The sequence below is a fragment of the Euphorbia lathyris genome, chromosome 10, assembly GCF_963576675.1.
Source record: "Euphorbia lathyris chromosome 10, ddEupLath1.1, whole genome shotgun sequence".
In the NCBI taxonomy this organism is placed as follows: Eukaryota; Viridiplantae; Streptophyta; class Magnoliopsida; order Malpighiales; family Euphorbiaceae; genus Euphorbia; species Euphorbia lathyris.
The window spans coordinates 13,051,328-13,069,538 of NC_088919.1; the positions used below are offsets into that span (position 1 = coordinate 13,051,328).

The 18,211-nt window shown below is 39.0% G+C and overlaps 1 pseudogene; it reads left to right on the plus strand.

Moving 5' to 3' along the window:
* Positions 1–5,535: 5,535 nt before the first annotated feature.
* On the plus strand, positions 5,536–6,360 carry LOC136208019 (protein BIG GRAIN 1-like A; annotated as a pseudogene).
* Positions 6,361–18,211: the final 11,851 nt, after the last annotated feature.

The window sequence follows — 18,211 nt, forward strand, 5'->3', positions numbered from 1 at the left end:
ACTACACACTTCTATAAGCGGTTTGTCACCAATCCAAGTGTCATACTAGAAACTAATGGACTTACCATTACCCACATCCAGGCCAATCCCCATGCAGAACTCAGCAAACACAGTGTTAAGCCCTTTCCAGAGGAAGGAACAGCTGACAACTCTCACCTTAGGGCCACCAAAATTTTTGTCTTTCCGATACTTGCCACAGAGAAGACGAACCCAAAAAGAGGATGGGCATTGCCACATTCTCTAGAGAAGCTTCATAAAAAGGACTTTATTGTTGTCCTTAGCTTGCCTTATACCAAGACCCCCCTGCTTTTCGGCTGGCAGACCTTCTTCCAAGGGACCAGGTGAATCTTTTTCCCTTCTCCAGACTCTCCCCAAAGGAAACGCTGGTTAATCTTATCAAGCTCATTGAGAACCGGCTCAGGGAGTCTATAGGCTTGCATGATATGGTTCGGAGCCGTGCAGTTGATAGACTGGATTAAAGTAAGACGACCTGCTGGGGAAAGAGAATTAGCTTTCCAACTAGCACACAAACTGTTAGTTTTGTCCAAAGTATCTTTAAAAGAGGCTTTGGAGACCCTGTCGTTGTGAAGAGGGACCCCAATATACTTCCCCAAAGAGTGAGTCAGGGGGATGTCGGAGAGATCACTAAGCCTTATACACAAGCCATTGTCCATGTTCTTAGAACAAAGCAACCGAGATTTTTGGATATTAATCTTCTGTCTAGAAGCATCACAGAAGCAATTAAGGATATCCATCACCACACTAATTTGCTCCTCATTACCTTCCACGAAAAGCATCACATCATCAGCGAAGAACAAATGGGTAATAGGAGGACAATGTTTGTTGATGGAAACAGGGTGGAGAATCCCCTTGCTCACTTCCTCTTGGATCAGGTGCGGCAGTCTTTCCATAGCAATAACAAAAAGGAAGGGGCTCATAGGATCTCCTTGGCGAATTCCCCTGGAGGGAGAGAACTCATCAGACATGTCTCCATTGATCATAACCTGGAAAACAGGAGAGGAGATGCAATTCTCAATTAATTTCCTCTAGTTCTCCGGGATACCAGCTTTCATTAAACTATCTAGAAGAAAGCTCCAGTTTAGTCGATCATAAGCTTTCTCCAGATCTAGTTTGAGAGCCACGATCCCTTTCCTACCTTTCTTCATCTTCATGGAATGGACCACCTCCTGGGCAATAACAACATTATCCATCATTTTCCTGCCAGGAACAAAGCTCCCTTAATTCTGGCTTATAATATTCAGAAGGATCCGCTGGATTCTATTAGCCACAATCTTAGTGATAGCTTTGTACATCACATTGCAAAGACTGATAGGCCTCATCTGAAGAAAGGAGGAAGGCTTATCAACTTTAGGGATCAGAACTAGGAAGGTTTTTATTAATCAGCCTAATATCATTAGAACCACCAAAAACACCTAACACAAAACTGTAAATGCCCTCTTTCACAGTATCCCAGTGTTTATGGTAGAAACTAGCAGGGATACCATCGATCCCTGGAGCATTAGTAGAACCGATACTGGAGAAAGCCAGATCAATTTCTTTCAGGTCAATAGGATGGAAAGCTTCCTTAATAGCATCCTCCCCCAACCTAGGAAAGGAGATCCCAGAGTGGGCACTCTTCAAGTCCACCGCTACCTCTTTAAAAAGCTCTTTGTAGAAATCAAGGGCAAGGCGTCGAATGTCTTCCTCCTCAAATGTCCAATCACCATTAGAGTCTTTGATAGCATCGATCCTATTCCTCTATCTCCTAATAATCGTTGAAAGGTGGAAGAACCTGGTGTTCCGGTCCCCGTCCTTTATCCAAGCCTTCCTAGATTTCTAGAACCAACGAAGCTCTTCCTGTCTGAGCACTGCTTCCAACTCGTTTTGGAGAGATCTAAGATGACCATTCAGACTGTGGTCGAATCGGACCTCCAAACAACGTTGAATGCCTTCCATCCTTATCAAAAGTTTGTTTTTCCTTCTGATAATGTGGCCAAAGATGTTTTTATTCCATCCTACCACATTCCTCTTGGACCCCTCAGTGGCAAGGAGAACATCAGAGTGAGGTTGCCAATTGTTTTTAACAAAATTCTTAAACTCGGGATGTGAATCCCAAGCAACAAGATACCTAAAAGGTCTATTCCCTTTAAGCCGATTACATTTAACCATCTTAATGAGGATAGGGCAATGGTCAGAATGACGGAAAGGGAGATTAAGCACATTGACCTCGGGAAATCTATAGATTGCAACAACATTAGCGTAAACCTTGTCCAACCGAACAAACACACTATTCCTTTTCTAGGTAAACTTGTGACCAGCGGCTCCCAGGTCCGACAGCCCGCATAAATCCATATCTGCTTGTGATTAAGGCACCGGTTCATATAATGATTACCCCCTCCTCTCTGATCACTCATAAGGGAAATGTCATTAAAGTCCCCAGCCACCAACCAAGCATCCACCATGCTAGAACTAATAGAGTGCAGGATCTCCCACAGGCTTCTCCGGTTAGTCAAAACAGATCGACATAAACAAAGGTGACAAAGAAAGGTTTATTACTAGGGTAACACACCTTACTATGGATGAATTGACTATCCATACTAACAATGTCAATATTGACTTGACCTGGCTTCCAAAAGAGCCAAATCCCCCCCTACCCGACCAGTAGCCTCCGATCTGACACAACTCCAATTCTTAAACTTTCTAACCACCTCATCTACTTTGGAACCACTAACCTTAGTCTCCAGAAGAGAAAAACAAGAAAGATTAAATTGTTTAATAAGATCATTAACATGGATGCGGGTTGCCTTGCTCGCCGCACCTCTAACATTCCAAACAAAAAAGTCCATCAGAAAGGAAGACTACTGACACAAGCCCATACCCTAGATCAGGAATTTATTTGGGGCTCCAGAGAGCCTAGAAGAGGTGCCAGAAGGCCCCCTTTTATCCCAAGAATCCAACCCATTATGGTTCTTTTTAGGTTTAGCTTTGGGTTTCTTCATATTCAACTTATTAATTCCCATAGCTTTTCCAATTGGAACATCAACAAGAGGATTCAAATTACTAACCTCATTATTCAACACTTTCCCTGCTGAGAGGAATGTCTGGGAACTCCCTTTGGCATCAGCTTTAGAGATAAAGAGAGGATTAATAGAATCACCTAGAATGGAGGCAGGCTCGGTCGATTCCAGTCCAGGCATGCTTAAATCCATATGCTCATTGGAAGGATCCGAGTCCTATCCTTCCACCATAGACAAGACACCGAACCTTGACCCCGAACCGGATGCTGAATCCACACCAGCATCACCACCCCCTCTTGATATCAGGGGGCCTGACCTTGATCTTAGGAGCAATATGGAGAGATGTCATCTCTTTACTGGTATCTGGAGAATGACTCCTAGCAGCATTAGCACGTGGCTTCCTTCTAACCGACCTTTTGGCAAGCATCCATGGGCCAAAATTCCTTCGATCACCTTGACTCTCCTCAGCTCTGCCTATGATAGGTTCCACCATCTCCTCCACCACCTTCCTCTTTTTAGGACATCCATCAAAGGTATGGCCAAACATGCCACACTCATAGCAGATATTGTGTATACCTTCATATTCAATATGAAAGACCTTATCTTGAACACAGAATTTGGACAGAAGAGGCTTAGCGAGATCAATGTCAATACAAACCCTAACAAACTTGCCCCTTACTGCCCCAACGATAGTCTTATCAACATGGTGGACTTTCCCGACTAGGCTACCAATCTTATTCAAGAATCTATCACTGTAGTATTCAATAGGTAAGCCTAGGAACCTAACCCAAGTAAGGATCCTGTTTACAGAGCAATCATGAGGATTGAAATTTGGGACCCATGGTCTCAGCGCCAAAACATGATTGGAGATAATATAAGGTCCACCATTAACAACAACATTTAAATCCTCAGCCCTTGTAAATTTAATGACATAATAGTCATTTTCAAGGTCTGTAATGGTGACCTTTCCTTTCTTCACCCATTGAGCCTGGATCCTCTGGGCAAAATAATTGAAGCTAATCATTTTCCCCAGAACAGTGACAATTAACGCCAATTTCCACTTAGATCTTAGGACGCGCTTGTCTTTAGATGAAAGACGGATCCTAGGACACAGCGGGTCCTCTGGCTCTCCATCCTCAATATCGGAGTCGGAAAAGAAATCCTCAGACTCATCCTCGATATTGTCCTCCTCCATCATGGGTTCATCTCAACCACCCCCAAAACCTTATCCCTCCAAGAGGAATTTCCTCAACCATTCTTAAAAACACGACTATCCATTGAATTCGTAATTTGTTTCGGGCCTGGGATAGCACTAGGGCAGGGGGTCCAAGCCCGATCCCTAACTTGACCTTCCATAGAAACTGCTGGTATCCCTATGGCAACAAATCCCTCATTCGCACCATCCCCTGGGCGCAGATTGCCCAATTCCCCGGAAGCAAGGCCTGAAATTGGTTTTCCCGCGGCTTTGCTCGGCCTGCACGGTATGCACAACCTGTGCAGATTGTGCGGCATGCGAAACGAAATTGGTTTGCACGTCCTGCGGGGCCCGAATGGCTTGCGCGGCCACGCGGCAGGAGCGGCCTGCTCGGTAAGGGCGGCCTGCGCGATCTGCATCGTGGAAGAGCCAGGCGCTGGCAGCGAAGCCCGCATGGCAAGCACGACCTGTGTGGCCATGGATGGATTCCGCAGCCCCGGTGAATACTCTCCTAAACGCCCTTCTTCCCCAGGCTCAACCCCAGATCCGGTAACTTCCCTAACCCCCTCGCCGATGGTCTCTCCTGCCAGATCCGGCCCTTCACCCCCCTGGAGTCCCGGCCGCCCCCTCTCCCTGGATCGATCACGCAGCCGCACCCCGTTCTCCCGCCTCCTCCTTAGAGAACCGTCCAATCCCTCATCCCCTTTACCATCCGGTGCGAGATCCGACGGCCTCGCCATCCCTCCCGTGCGATCTAACCTCCCCTACGACGACTGGCCGCTTACGCCGCCCAACCGTGCCGTCGATTTATCCTCCGTACGTTCCCTTTCTTTTATCGCTTTAGTCATCGCCAAATAGAGAGCCAATATATTAATCTCTATAATGAGTATAATGAGTATATTAAATCACTTTAAATTAATTTTTTATATGATATATATATATATAATTTATAAAAATATTTTTAAATTAATTATATATATATAATATATAAATATTATTTTTTTAGGGATAAGTACAAAAAAAAAATGCTTGTGGTTTTACTGATTTGCAAACGCGAACCTGTGGTTTTTTTTTACAAACAGAGGTATGTGTTAAACATCGTTAGAAAAAAAAATGGATTTTTTTGCTAACACCGTTACTTTGAGATGATGTGGCACTTTGACTAAGTTTTTTACCAAGGGCGAAACCGTATTAGGGATTTTATCCATCTTTGTAGTCTCTTCTCCAAATCAAATGATGCATAATAACTCATCTTTCCCATCAACCATTCTATCTCTGAAATCGGCACTAATAACCATCACGATCCCAAATTCTACACACACAATGCCTAATAAAACCAACCTTCCTAATTTAAATTTTGACAAATGGATTGATTACAACTTCACCACACGACACAACAATTCCAAATCGCGTTATGATCTAGAATATGATGCTATCTTCTTCAGCTCCACTTATTTCTCTTCCGATTCTAGCTCCGGCGGTTTCTCATCCTCTGATACAGATTCCATCTACACTTCAAAATCAAAATCATCTTCTTCTGCTCTACCAATTAGGCCTAAGCCTGTTAGAACAACCGCGTCTGCTCCGCCACACACAAAACAGAGACTACTCTGTTTGGTAATTATCTTTACACTTCTTCTACTGGCGAAACTCCTAAGATCAATGAGAGTATATTCAAGTCAAAATCAAGAGCATTAAAGATCCACAACGATCTCAAGAAGTTAAAACAACCAATTTCCCTCGGTGGTAAGCTTTCCAATTTCATCAATTCAATCTTCCCTAATACAAATTCAAAAAAAATCCAAAAATCCTCCTTCCATAGACCAAGAGTGGAAGTTTAATTCAGGATAGACATCGATTTGTTCTTCAACTTCATTATTTTCAAGATCATGCTTAAGTAAATCGGAGAAATGTCGCGATGGAGTTAAAAGGAGCGTCCGATTTTACCCCGTTAGTGTTATCGTTGATGAAGATTGCAGACCGTGCGGGCACAAATCCTTATATGAAGAAGAACAATCATATAGTCTCATGTCTGTTTTTGTACCGACGACTTGGAAAATTGGGAAATCTCAGTCCAAGAAAAGTGATAATGAGTTTAAGTATCGTGCAATGGAGAAGAGCAGAAGAGTGGAAGAAGAGATTTGTTGAGGGCATTGACCGCGACGACGTTGGAACGACGGAAAGAAGAGTGTTGTTTTGCAACCACCCCTGTTCAATTGCAATTTATTTTTAGTACGGTTTTGCTCCTGGTCAAAAACCTAGTCAAAGTGCCACATCATCCTTCACATTTAACTTACTTTTTTACAATCGAGTGATCAATTGATTATATTTTGTGCAAGTTCAGGGCATTAACTGAACATTTTATAAAAGTTGATGGAACTAATAGGACAATTTGAAAGTTCAAAAGGCCAATCAATCTTTTTTCATAAGCTCAGAGAGCAAATGATGTATTAAGCCTTAAAAAATATGGTTTCACCATTATTTGAGAAGGAAAAAAACTGTCAAACAGGGGGCCGGAGACTCGCAAACTCTCTCAAATGCTTAAGTCAGTATGAAAAATACATAACTTGAAAGCTATTTTGTAGAAATGAGTAGTATATAATTATGTACATGAGATTATGATTTCCATGCTATTTATAGATAATCGTTTGTATCTTTCTTTGTGCCTTGGTACACGTGTTAGCTCATCATTAGTTCGGAACCTATAATTCCACAATGTATTGAATTGAGCGTATTTCTTGAGTTTCGAAACTCCTTACCTGCATTTATTCCGGAAAGGCCCTTCTTGATGGATGGGCTCGCCGGATATAACAAATAATGGGTTTGGGCTTATTTGTTTAAGCCCATAGCATTATTTGATACTATATTAGGAGCCCTCCTCCTCAAAGAGTTTTTTGCAATGTCCTTAGGGCTTCTTCAATCATTTTAATGTCATCGTTACTTCTAACAGTAATGATGTCATTATGACTTCCTCCATTAATGTACCGTTTTTCCCTGAAGCGTTTATTATGTCTCAGTAATAAGTGTTTGATGGATTACTATATATATATATATATATATCTTTATTTTTATCTTAATATAAATAGATAATAATGATGGATAATGTGGTTATTGCCCAAGAGATGGTCCACACTATGAAAAGCAAAAGGGGGAAGAAAGGTATTGTGGCTCTTAAGCTGGCTCTGGAGAAAGCCTATGATCGCATTTACTGGAGTTTCCTTCTTGAGAGTATGGAGAGAGCAAGGATCCCGGATTATTGGAGGAGGTTAATTAAGGTGTGTATCTCTTATCCTGTTTTTCAAGTGTTGATCAATGGGGATATGTCTGAGGAATTTTCTCCTTTCCGAGGTATCCATCAAGGGGACCCAATGAGCCCTTTCTTATTTGTTATTGCTATAGAGAGATTGTCTCACCTGATCCAAGATGCTGTTGAGAAGGGGAATTTCCACCCGGTGGCCATCAATAAGTTATGTCCCCAGGTTACTCATTTGTTCTTTGCAGATGATGTTCTGATCTTTCTGGAAGGGAATGAGGAGCAATTAAGTGTTATTATGGAGATTCTTGAGTGTATATGTTCTGCCTCTAGTCAGAAGCTCAATATACAGACATCCAGGATGATGTGCTCTAAGAATATAAACCAAAGAGCCTGCAAAAGGTTGGGTGAGTTGTCTGGAATTCCTCTCTGACTAGTTCTCTTGGGAAGTATCTGGGGCCCCTCCACAGTGAGAGAGTGTCGAAAGTTTCTTATAAGGATACTTTGGATAAAGCCAATAGAAGTGTGCCACTTCGAAAGCTAAGTCTCTATCTCTCGCTGGGCACCTTACTTAGGTTCAATCTGTCAATTGTGCGACTCCCCAATCACATTATGCAGGCTTGTCATCTCCCTGAGCCTGTTCTCAAGGACCTTGATAAAATTAATCGTCGTTTCCCATGGGAAGAAGCTGAGGAGGGGAGGAAGATTCACCTTGTTCCTTGGAATGAGGTTTGTCAACCTAAAGATAGGGGAGGTTTGGGTATTAGGAAAGCCAGAGATAATAATAAAGTTTTATTAATGAAACTTTTATGGCGTATGTGGCAAACTCCTTCTGCTCGTTGGGTTCAACTTTTATGCGGGAAATATCAAAAGGATAAGGTCTTTGGGGGGGGGCCTAAGGATATAGTGGTTAATTGTTCCTTTCTTTGGAAAGGCATTAGTGCGGTTTTTGCTGAGTTTTGTTCAGGGATTGTGTGGAATGTAGGGAATGGTAGATCCATCATCTTTTGGAATGATATTTGGATTGGTAAGAAGTCTCTTCTGGAAGTTTGTGAGTCTCTTCTGCCTTTAGAAGTTCAGAACTGGAGGATTGCAGATGTGGTGGATTCTGAGGGTGATTGGATCTGGTCAAAATTTGATTCTTACCTTATTCTGGAATCGCTCCTGAGAATTAGAGGAGTTCAGATTAGTAGTAATTTGGAAGACAAGGATAGTTACTGTTGGTCTTTTACGAACAACGGGGCCTATTCTTGCAAATCGGCTTTTCAGGCTTTCTGTTAGGAATTGGACACTTCGCACCCAAGGGGTGTGGAAGATGATTTGGGCCTTGAAAGTATCGTATCGTATTAGAAGCTTCCTGTGGCTAGGAGTTAAAAATAGGTTGCTTACTAATTCTGATAGGAAAAGGAGGCAATTGATGGAGTCTGGAGCCTGTGGTAGATGCAGAGGTAATGAAGAAACTTTATGCCATGCTCTTAGAGACTGTGAGAAAAGTAAAGAGGTTTGGAGGAAAGTTCTCCCTAGAAATGTGCTATCTTCTTTTTTAGCCCACTCTGAGCATGATTGGTTTGTGGATGGGATTAATGGGAATCTTTTGGCTGAGTTGAATCAGGGTGTTCTCTTATTTGTGGTGGTATGCCATCAGATTTGGAAATGGAGAAATGAAGAGATTTTTGGAGGAGAAAAGGTTGTTTTGCCTAATGTCTTGGATTACTTTTCCGAGAAAATTTGCACCTTGGGGGATAGCTTCGTTGAGGATCCCTTGGCTAGGGCTATTTAGAGGAAGGAGGCCCATCTCTTAGGCTGGGTTAAGCCTAGAAAAGGTGTGCTTAAGCTTAACACTGATGGTTCTTGTCTAAAGGACGGGAAAATTTCCGCAGGAGGGGTTCTGAGAGATGATGGTGGTGGTTGGGTTTCTGGTTTCTCTCAGAATTTGGGTTTAGGTTCATCTTTCTCGGCTGAGCTTTGGAGATTTTTTTCTGGTCTGAAGCTAGCTAAAAATCTGGGGGTGAAGAACCTTCTGGTGGAGTCTGATAACCTTGAAGCGGTCAAAATGATTCCAGAAAACAATGCGTTTTGCCTGAGTAGCCAAAATTTAATCAAAGGTATTAGAAGGATTGGCTCCTCCTTTGATTTTCTTAGCTTCACTCATATTTATAGGGAGCAAAATCGTGTAGCAGACCGTCTTGTGGTTGAAGGTCATTCAAGGATGTTGGGTCTTTCAACCTTTTCTTCTCCTCCGATATCCATTTCGTCTCTGATCCTGGATGATTTAGGGAGGGTCAGTTTTCCCAGGCTGATCCCGGACTAGGCGGCTTTCTTTGTTTTCTTTCTTTTCCTACAAAAAAAAATTAGAAATTTATTTATGTTAGATATTTAATCACATGAAACCTTCTAATTAATATTATCACATAATCAAATAATTTAATTATAACCATAATCTAATTATAATTATCAATTAAACTATTTCATTCTTAATACACATAAAATTTGGACATACACTTCATCTCCCCCAATTACATTTTCGTCATCCGATTCCATGTCCCATGTAAAACCCATTAGGTTTTTACCGCTGCTAGCTATATATATTTATTGAAATTAATTCAACCTGATTAATTTTAACTAAATATATAACGGAATGAGTTCGATAACTATTACTAGCAGAACAGTAAACATTCCCCCAGAGCGATAAGCAGCCAGGTTGATACTGATATTTACCTTTCCGTATTAGGTCCAGTGTAATGCTATCCTTCATCAGCTATAGCCTTAGACGCATCTGTAACTATGGAATATGTCAAGTTACATATAATGAGATGTTTGTTTTACTTGTTCAAGTAGAATTAACTCTAAATAGATAGGTTAAGTGAAATCTTCATTTCTACTCTTAACCCGGTCACTTTGCAAGGATTTTCAGTTAATTCTACACAAGAGGCCATGGATATATCTCTTATCTATCAAGAGTGACGAATGCTCAATCTAACATTAACTATCCTACTATTACTTTATTCCCTCTGTAGTGGATCGTATTTGAACAGAGTCAAAGCACCACACTCTAGAAACTAGAATCACTAATTAATTTTATTTTTTTGAGTCTGATGATTACTTATACCTACTAATACCATTTGAGATGAAATAGGTGACATTTGGATAAATCCATCCATCATGTTATCTCAAGTCAGGTCCCTAATCCTAATGAACTCCTTCACCGGATCCATGTAATTGTCTAGATATCTCCATATCTAAAGCTTGTGAGATCAACTCTCTATTCATAATAGAAGACATTATTACGTATAAGTCTCAACAGCACTATGTTAATCTCATAAATATATTATTTAACGTGGGGTTGTTTTAAGTTTTATTGGTTTATTATAAAGTTTAGTCTCACTTCATGCTTGTGTGAACACTTTATGATCACTTAAATAAACTTGGGATTTCTTTTAATTAACTTAATTAGTTCTGATAAAAGATTAATGCCTTTATATAGTTAAACATACTATATCTTATAAAAACAAACGATAATCAACAATTCATTTACAAATAGTTTATATCCTACAACAATTGTCTATAGGACACTAAACCCCAACATCTCCCACTTGGACTAAAGCCAATTGTTTCTGAAACTAATCCCAAAAGAATTAAAATGACGATCATGAACTCTTTGGGTTAAGGCCTTCATCAACGGATCTGCAACATTGTCCTTTGTGGGTACTCTTTCTATTCTCACATCTCTTATGTCTATAATCTCTCTGATGAAGTGATGTCGCTTGAGATAATGCTTGGATCCATTATGAGACCATGGTTCCTTTGCTTGTGTAATGGCTCCATTGTTATCTGATGAGTGCCGAATCCACCAAAAATAATCTCAACTTTCCCTAAACGAATAAATTGTAATAGAGCAAGTAGAGGTCGAACCCAAGGGAATAATATTGACTCAAATCTCTTACGACCTAACCAAATAATTAAACGGGGGGTTTAGAATTGTGAAGCTTGTTAAATTTAAATGCAATAAGTAAAAGATCGTAACAAAAACAAAACAGAATTTAAAGACGGATTGTGAATAATATTTTGATGAATTCGGTTAAGGGGAATCGCAGGATAATTCATACGTTAACGATCATTGACAGATAAGATTATATTCTCATGTTTTCACCGGATCAGTTTGAGTATTCTTCCTTAATAACGAACTAGTCAAGCACGACAAATAACTCGTTCCTAATCAATAAACAATCCTATCCCAGCGCCTAAGATTTAATTTATTGACAGCTTTAGAAGTTAGAAGATCCTGATCTTAGTTAATCGTCTCTTAGCGTCGGCGATTATAAACTAACTTATCTGTTCATTTGACTCAGATAAACCCAGCTTGATTCGTGTTAATGTCACGCGGAATACAAACTCAGGTTTGTCAAACTTGAGTTCGTTCTTCCAAACACGAAGCTATCTTGATTTAAAAAGTCAATAGCTACTTTGTTTGGCTATCTTAGGTGAAACTCTAATAAACCAAATCAGCCATACGATTATTTGATTCGACAAACAACCCGCGGTTATCATTCATAGAACAAACAATCAATTGAGAATAATTCTCTAAACATGATGAACAAATAAACGGTTTAATAAATTGAGAAAAGTGAAATATAACGATCTCACGATAACGGAGAAAAATCCCTTGAATTAACCCTTAACCGAAATTAAGAAATTAGCTATCAATAGCCATGGAACGTATGTGTTCTTCTGCTGGAAAAATAAATGAAAAACTGATGTCCTAGACTTGGAAAATCTGCCCTACTTAAGTCTATCACGATTCCTCAAAATAAGGAATTAGAATTCCTTCCAATTAGCTCCCCAATCTTTCTTCCAATTTGAAATTAATTGCCTCCTCATTTGTCTCCTACAATTTCGTGCTTTAGCTGAAAATCTTGTCCTCAAATTGTCCAATCCGGATCAGGAAAGCAATCCTATTCGAACCAGGAAACTGTCAGCCCGTAACTGCCTTAGTCTTGTGCAAGACTAACTCTGACTCTGACCAATATTTGCCCAATCAGCTCCGGATCACGACCCGACATCAGCTTGGCCCAAATTAAGCCCAAATCATCTCCCTTTAGTCATCATTGGCCTGTAGAGATGGAAATACCAAAAACAAACAATAAAACCCGCAAAAATAACAAAACACGATAATAATAAAGCACAAAAACGGGGTTATTTATTGTTGAATTATGCACTTATCATTATCACAGTACAGAGTAATGAGATTCATAATGTCAGACACCACTCCTTGTTCTGTCACGAACTTCCTAATCAAAACCACCTCTTTTGCTGCTTCTCTAGCTGCGATGTACTCTGATTCGGTCGATGAGAAAGCAACGCTTCCTTATTTGGAACTCTTCCAACTGACTGAACCCCCATTTAGGATAAACATGTATTCTGTTTGGGATTTGTAATCATTCTCATCTATTAGATGACTAGCATCTGAAAATCCTTCAATTTTAAGTTCTCCACCTTCATACATGAGCAACATATCCTTAGTCCTTCTCAAACAGTATTGTACAAATCGGTCAAGTCGGTGACTAGTCAGCCGATATATCGTTGATTTTTACAACACCGCCCAATTTTATATAAATGGTCAAAATAAGTTGGGAGCCTAATTTTCTTCCGCATAGGCGGTTTAAATCGGAATAAATCAGACAAATCGGATAAGACAGAAAAGTCGGACAAGTCGGGTTAGGCGAAAAATCAGAAAAAGTCGGTTTATATATTATATTTATATCACAACTACTATATATATATTTATATGCTTGTGCTTATGTTTATGTTTATATTTATATATTATTTTTATTACATATTGTATTTATGTCACATCTATTATGTATTAACTAATAACTATTAAGTATATTAATATTTAGGGTAAATTTCATCAATGGTGTACAACCTTTGTCTCATTTCACACTTTGGTGTACAACCTTCAATTTGTCTCACTAATATGTACGAACTTATATGTGACCTCCCACTTTGGTATACAACAGGTAAAAATGATCGGTCAACATGAAGTCAACATGACACGTCAACAGTTTAACCGATCAAAAAGTCAAAAGTTGACCACCTATTATAAAATTACTTACATACCTTTTTCTCCCCCCCTTCCCCTTTCATTTTCTCACTTTAACTTCTCTCTCTCCAACAACTTCTTCAACGACAATGGTGAAGCTTGGGAGTCTAACTATGGCGATTCCTTACTTTCTCGGTACTCGAGTCAGCTCTTTTTTTATGGAGATCACCTCCTGTCCCTTGCCTCTCTATATTTGGCGACTTGAATATAGCAATTTATGCTAAACTCCCACTTGTGCACTCATGGTATAGAACTCGAGCTGAGCTAACAGCTGGGTTCTACAACACAACGCTCAAATATGGCTATAAACCAATTTCTGGAATGTTTGCAAAGAATTCCTGCAAGATGATCTTACCAGGAATGGACCTGTTAGATGAACATCAGCCCCGACAGTCATTATCAAGTCCCGAGTCATTACTTGCACAAATTCGAAGGACTTACAGAAAGTTCTGGGTGGAGGTTTCTGGGCAAAACTCATTCATTTCTAGACTCTTCGCGCAAACATATTCAACGAAGTTTGACAGTTAGATTTTCTATAATACCATAAGAACACCTAAAACTTAATTATTATTTAGACTCTTCGTCCAAGTTTCGCAGTTAGATATTCTGCAAAATATTGATATAATTAAGTATGTTTATAAGTAACACCCAAACTTAATTATATTACAATTCATTCATGAAATTTTAAATTTGTTGTCAGGTTAATGATAAATTGCAAAATAATTAATAATTTATTTGCAGCTAAGGTTTTTGTTGGATTGCTTGTGGATTCCCAAATAATATATAAAAAAAATTGGGTAGATTGGTGTTCAAGTTTAGGTTGTTTAGCTAATAATTCATCCTAGAACAAGATAAACCAAAATTTTATGGATTTAATTCAACATACTTGTAAGCAAAGTTATCAAAACCGGATCGGACATCAAACCGGATTTGTAACTGGGTCAAGGGTCACTTGGTCGGATCGGATGGCTCGGATTGGTCGAACCGGATGACGTAATAAATAAATAATATTTATATATAATTAATTTAAAATTATTTTATAAATTATTTATATCTAAAATAGATTATAAAGTTATGAATTATTTATATAGATAAATAAAGTAAACTTATTTACCATAACTATATTTAGGTCTTGTAGTTTGTTAATGACCAAAATATCCCATTTACATCTTTTAGGTCTTTCAAAAAAATAAAAAAGTAAAAATATTTGGGAGAGGGGAAGTTTCTCGAGTATCTTGGAAAATGGGAAAGCCTGAGTACTTTTGTACATCTACTTCACCTTTTTTTTTCTTATTCTTTCCATAATTTTTTTATTCTTTCCATAAAAATATTGTAGAGAGAGGGTTGAGGAAGACATATGGGTTAATGTTTCTCCTCCTCCTTCTCATGTAGTAGATTTCTTTTCTCTATATCTCATCTAGAAGAGCTCGCCGGAATCTGCTTTCTTTTTTTAGCTCACCGGAATCTGCTTCCTTTTTTTACTTCTGATTCAGATGCTTTAATGGCATTCTTCATCCATTTTCGTGCTACTGATCTGTTGTTCTTTTCCCTACTTCTGCTGAGTCTGATAGGCGGACTTTCATCAATTTCTTTCGTGATTCTGAGATAACCGGGGTCAGGCCGGTTCACCGGTTTACTGCCGGTTCACCGGTTTGATCCGGCTCAGTCCGGTTTTCTAGACATCTATTAAACCAGTGTGATTTGGACCGGAAGACTGATCGGTTCCCGGTTCGACCGGTCGAACCGGCCGGTCCGGTCTGAGTCTGATAACATTGCTTGTAAGAGAGAGAAGCTTAGAGGGAGAGAGGTGAGTTAGAGAGAGAATGAAATTTAAAGAGATATAGGTTAGAGAGAGAAAGAAATTTGAAGAGTGAGAAAGAAATAGACATAAAAAGATGAAGAAATGGAGGGATAAGGATAAAAGAGAGAAATGATAATTCTTTTTTTTATATAATTTATGTGTCCCACTTTACTAATGATTTGAATGAAAATGATGATCAGGTGGTGCGTTGACCAGACATTGACCGATCATTTTTACAGGTTGTACACCAAAGTGGGAAGTCACTTGTAAGTTGGTACATATTAGTGAGACAAATTGAAGGTTCTATACCAAATTATGAATTGAGACAAAGGTTGTACACCATTGATGAAATTTACCCTTAATATTTATTATTTTTAGATAGTATCATTTATATTTTAAATGAGTTTTTATAATATTTATTTAATATGAATATAAAAAATAAAAAAATACAAATCTGATTAATCCCCGATTAATCTTTGGAGGTCTTGTCCACCCGACTAACGCCTAGCTATTTTTCGACACTATTCTCAAGCACTTAAGAATGTTCTTGACATCAATCTAGTGATCGTTTCCTGGATTTGCCTGAAAGTGACTTGTCATGCTCAATGCAAACGCTACATCAGGCCTTGTGCAGAGCATGACATACATGATCGAACCAATTGCACTAGCATAAGGAATCGCAGCTATGCGTTTCCTATCATCTTCCATTTTCAGACACTGATGCTTAGTTAACTTAATCCTATGTAGTATGGGTAAGTTACCCCTTTTTGATTCATGCATGTCAAAATGCCTTAGCCCCTTGTCAATGTATGTAGACTGGGAGAGTCCAATCAATCTTCCCGATCTATCTCTATAGATCTTAATCCCTAAGATGTAAGCTACTTCTCCTAAGTCCTTCATGGAGAAATTACTAGATAACCAGACTTTCACCGATTGTAACATAGCTATATCGTTTCCTATTAGTAATATATCATCGACATATAATACAAGGAAAACGACTGACCTCCCACTGACCTTCTTGTAAACACAAGCCTCTTCGGGGTTTTGCTCCAAACCAAATTGTTTTATGGTTTCATCAAAAAGTTTGTTCCAGCTCCTAGATGCTTGCTTGAGTCCATATATAGATCTGTGAAGTTTGCAAACTTTATTTGCATCCTTCGATGTGAAACCTTCAGGTTGCATCATATATAAATCCTCAAGCAGGTTTCCATTTAGGAAAGTTGTTTTCACATCCATTTGCCAAATCTTATAATCTAAATGAGCGGCAATAGCAAGCAAGATTCTAATGGATTTGGACATGGCTATTGGTGAGAAAATTTTGTCATAGTCATTTGTTTTTTACGACAACATTTCGCTACCAACATAGCTTTGTAGGTGCTAACCTTTCCATCCATGTCTGTCTTCTTTTTGAAGATCCACCTGCACCTGATGGGTTTTATCCCTTTGGGTGGATCACACTTGGTTAGTGTAAATGGAATCCATTTCAGAATGCATGGCTTAAAGCCATGCCTTGGATTTTGGACCAGTAAGGGCCTCTTCGTAGGTTTTGGGTTCATTGTCTAACTCGGGAACCTCTTCATCGTCTCCCACTAGAATCCAACTCTCTCTAGGAGTTCATGAATTCTCTGTAACCTACAAGTGGGTAATGACACTGGAGTCTCATCTAATGGGGCTGGTTTGGGTTCCACCATCGTTTCTGTTGTTTCAGCTGGTGCTTCTTCTTGAACTTCTTCAAGTTCAATCACACTTCCTATTCGTGTTTCTTCTAGAAACTCTTTCTCTAGAAACATGACATGCTTGGATATTATTACTTTCCGATCATCTGGATGATAGAAGTAATACCCTGCAGTTTCCTTATGATATCCATTGAAGAAACATTTATCAAATTTAGGATCTAACTTATCTGATACTATGCGTTTAACATACGAGAGGCGGATTTGGTGGGTACTCGATTTAGGATAAATAGAGCAGTTTCCAAAGCATAGCCCCAAAACGTCTTCAGAAGACTGGTCATGCTCATCATGGATCGTACTATATCTAATAGAGTACGATTTCTCCTATCAGATACACTATTGTGTTGTGGTGTATATGGAGGACTCCATTGTGAGTGGATTCCATATTCTTTTAGATAATTCAGGAAATCATCTAAAAGATATTCTCCACATTGATCTGATCGAAGTACTTTAATAGTCTTTCCTATTTGATTTTCTACTTCCTTCTTAAGCATTTGAATTTCTCAAAGACTTATGATTTATGCTTCATCAAATAGATATAACCATATCTAGTATGATCATTTATGAAGCTAATGAAGTATCTGAATCCTACTCTTCATTTGACTGACATAGGACCACATACATCTGAATGTATTAATCCTAGAGTGTCTGATACACGCTCTCCTTTATTGCTAAAGGGTGTCTTTGTCATCTTTCCTTCCAAACATGATTCACCTGTTCCCATTGATTCACAATCAACTGAGTCTATAAGTCCATCTTGATGTAACTTAAGCATGTGTATCTTATTTATATGGCCTAGATGACAATGCCACAAGTAAGTTGAATTACCTATCTATGTCTTTTGGTATCAATTATGTAAACATAAAATTTATCATTCAATGCATAAATGCCATTCAATGATATTCTTAAAAATAGAAAATCTCATTTTTATAGAAATCACAACTAGAATTCTTTACTGAAACAGTAAAACCATCATCCACAAGACAGCTAACAGAAATAATGTTTATAGACATCTTAGGAATGTATAAATAGTTCCTTAATTCTATTACAAGTCCAGATGGTAGAGCCAAGACATAATCTCCAATTGTGAGTGCAGCAGCCCTTGCTCTATT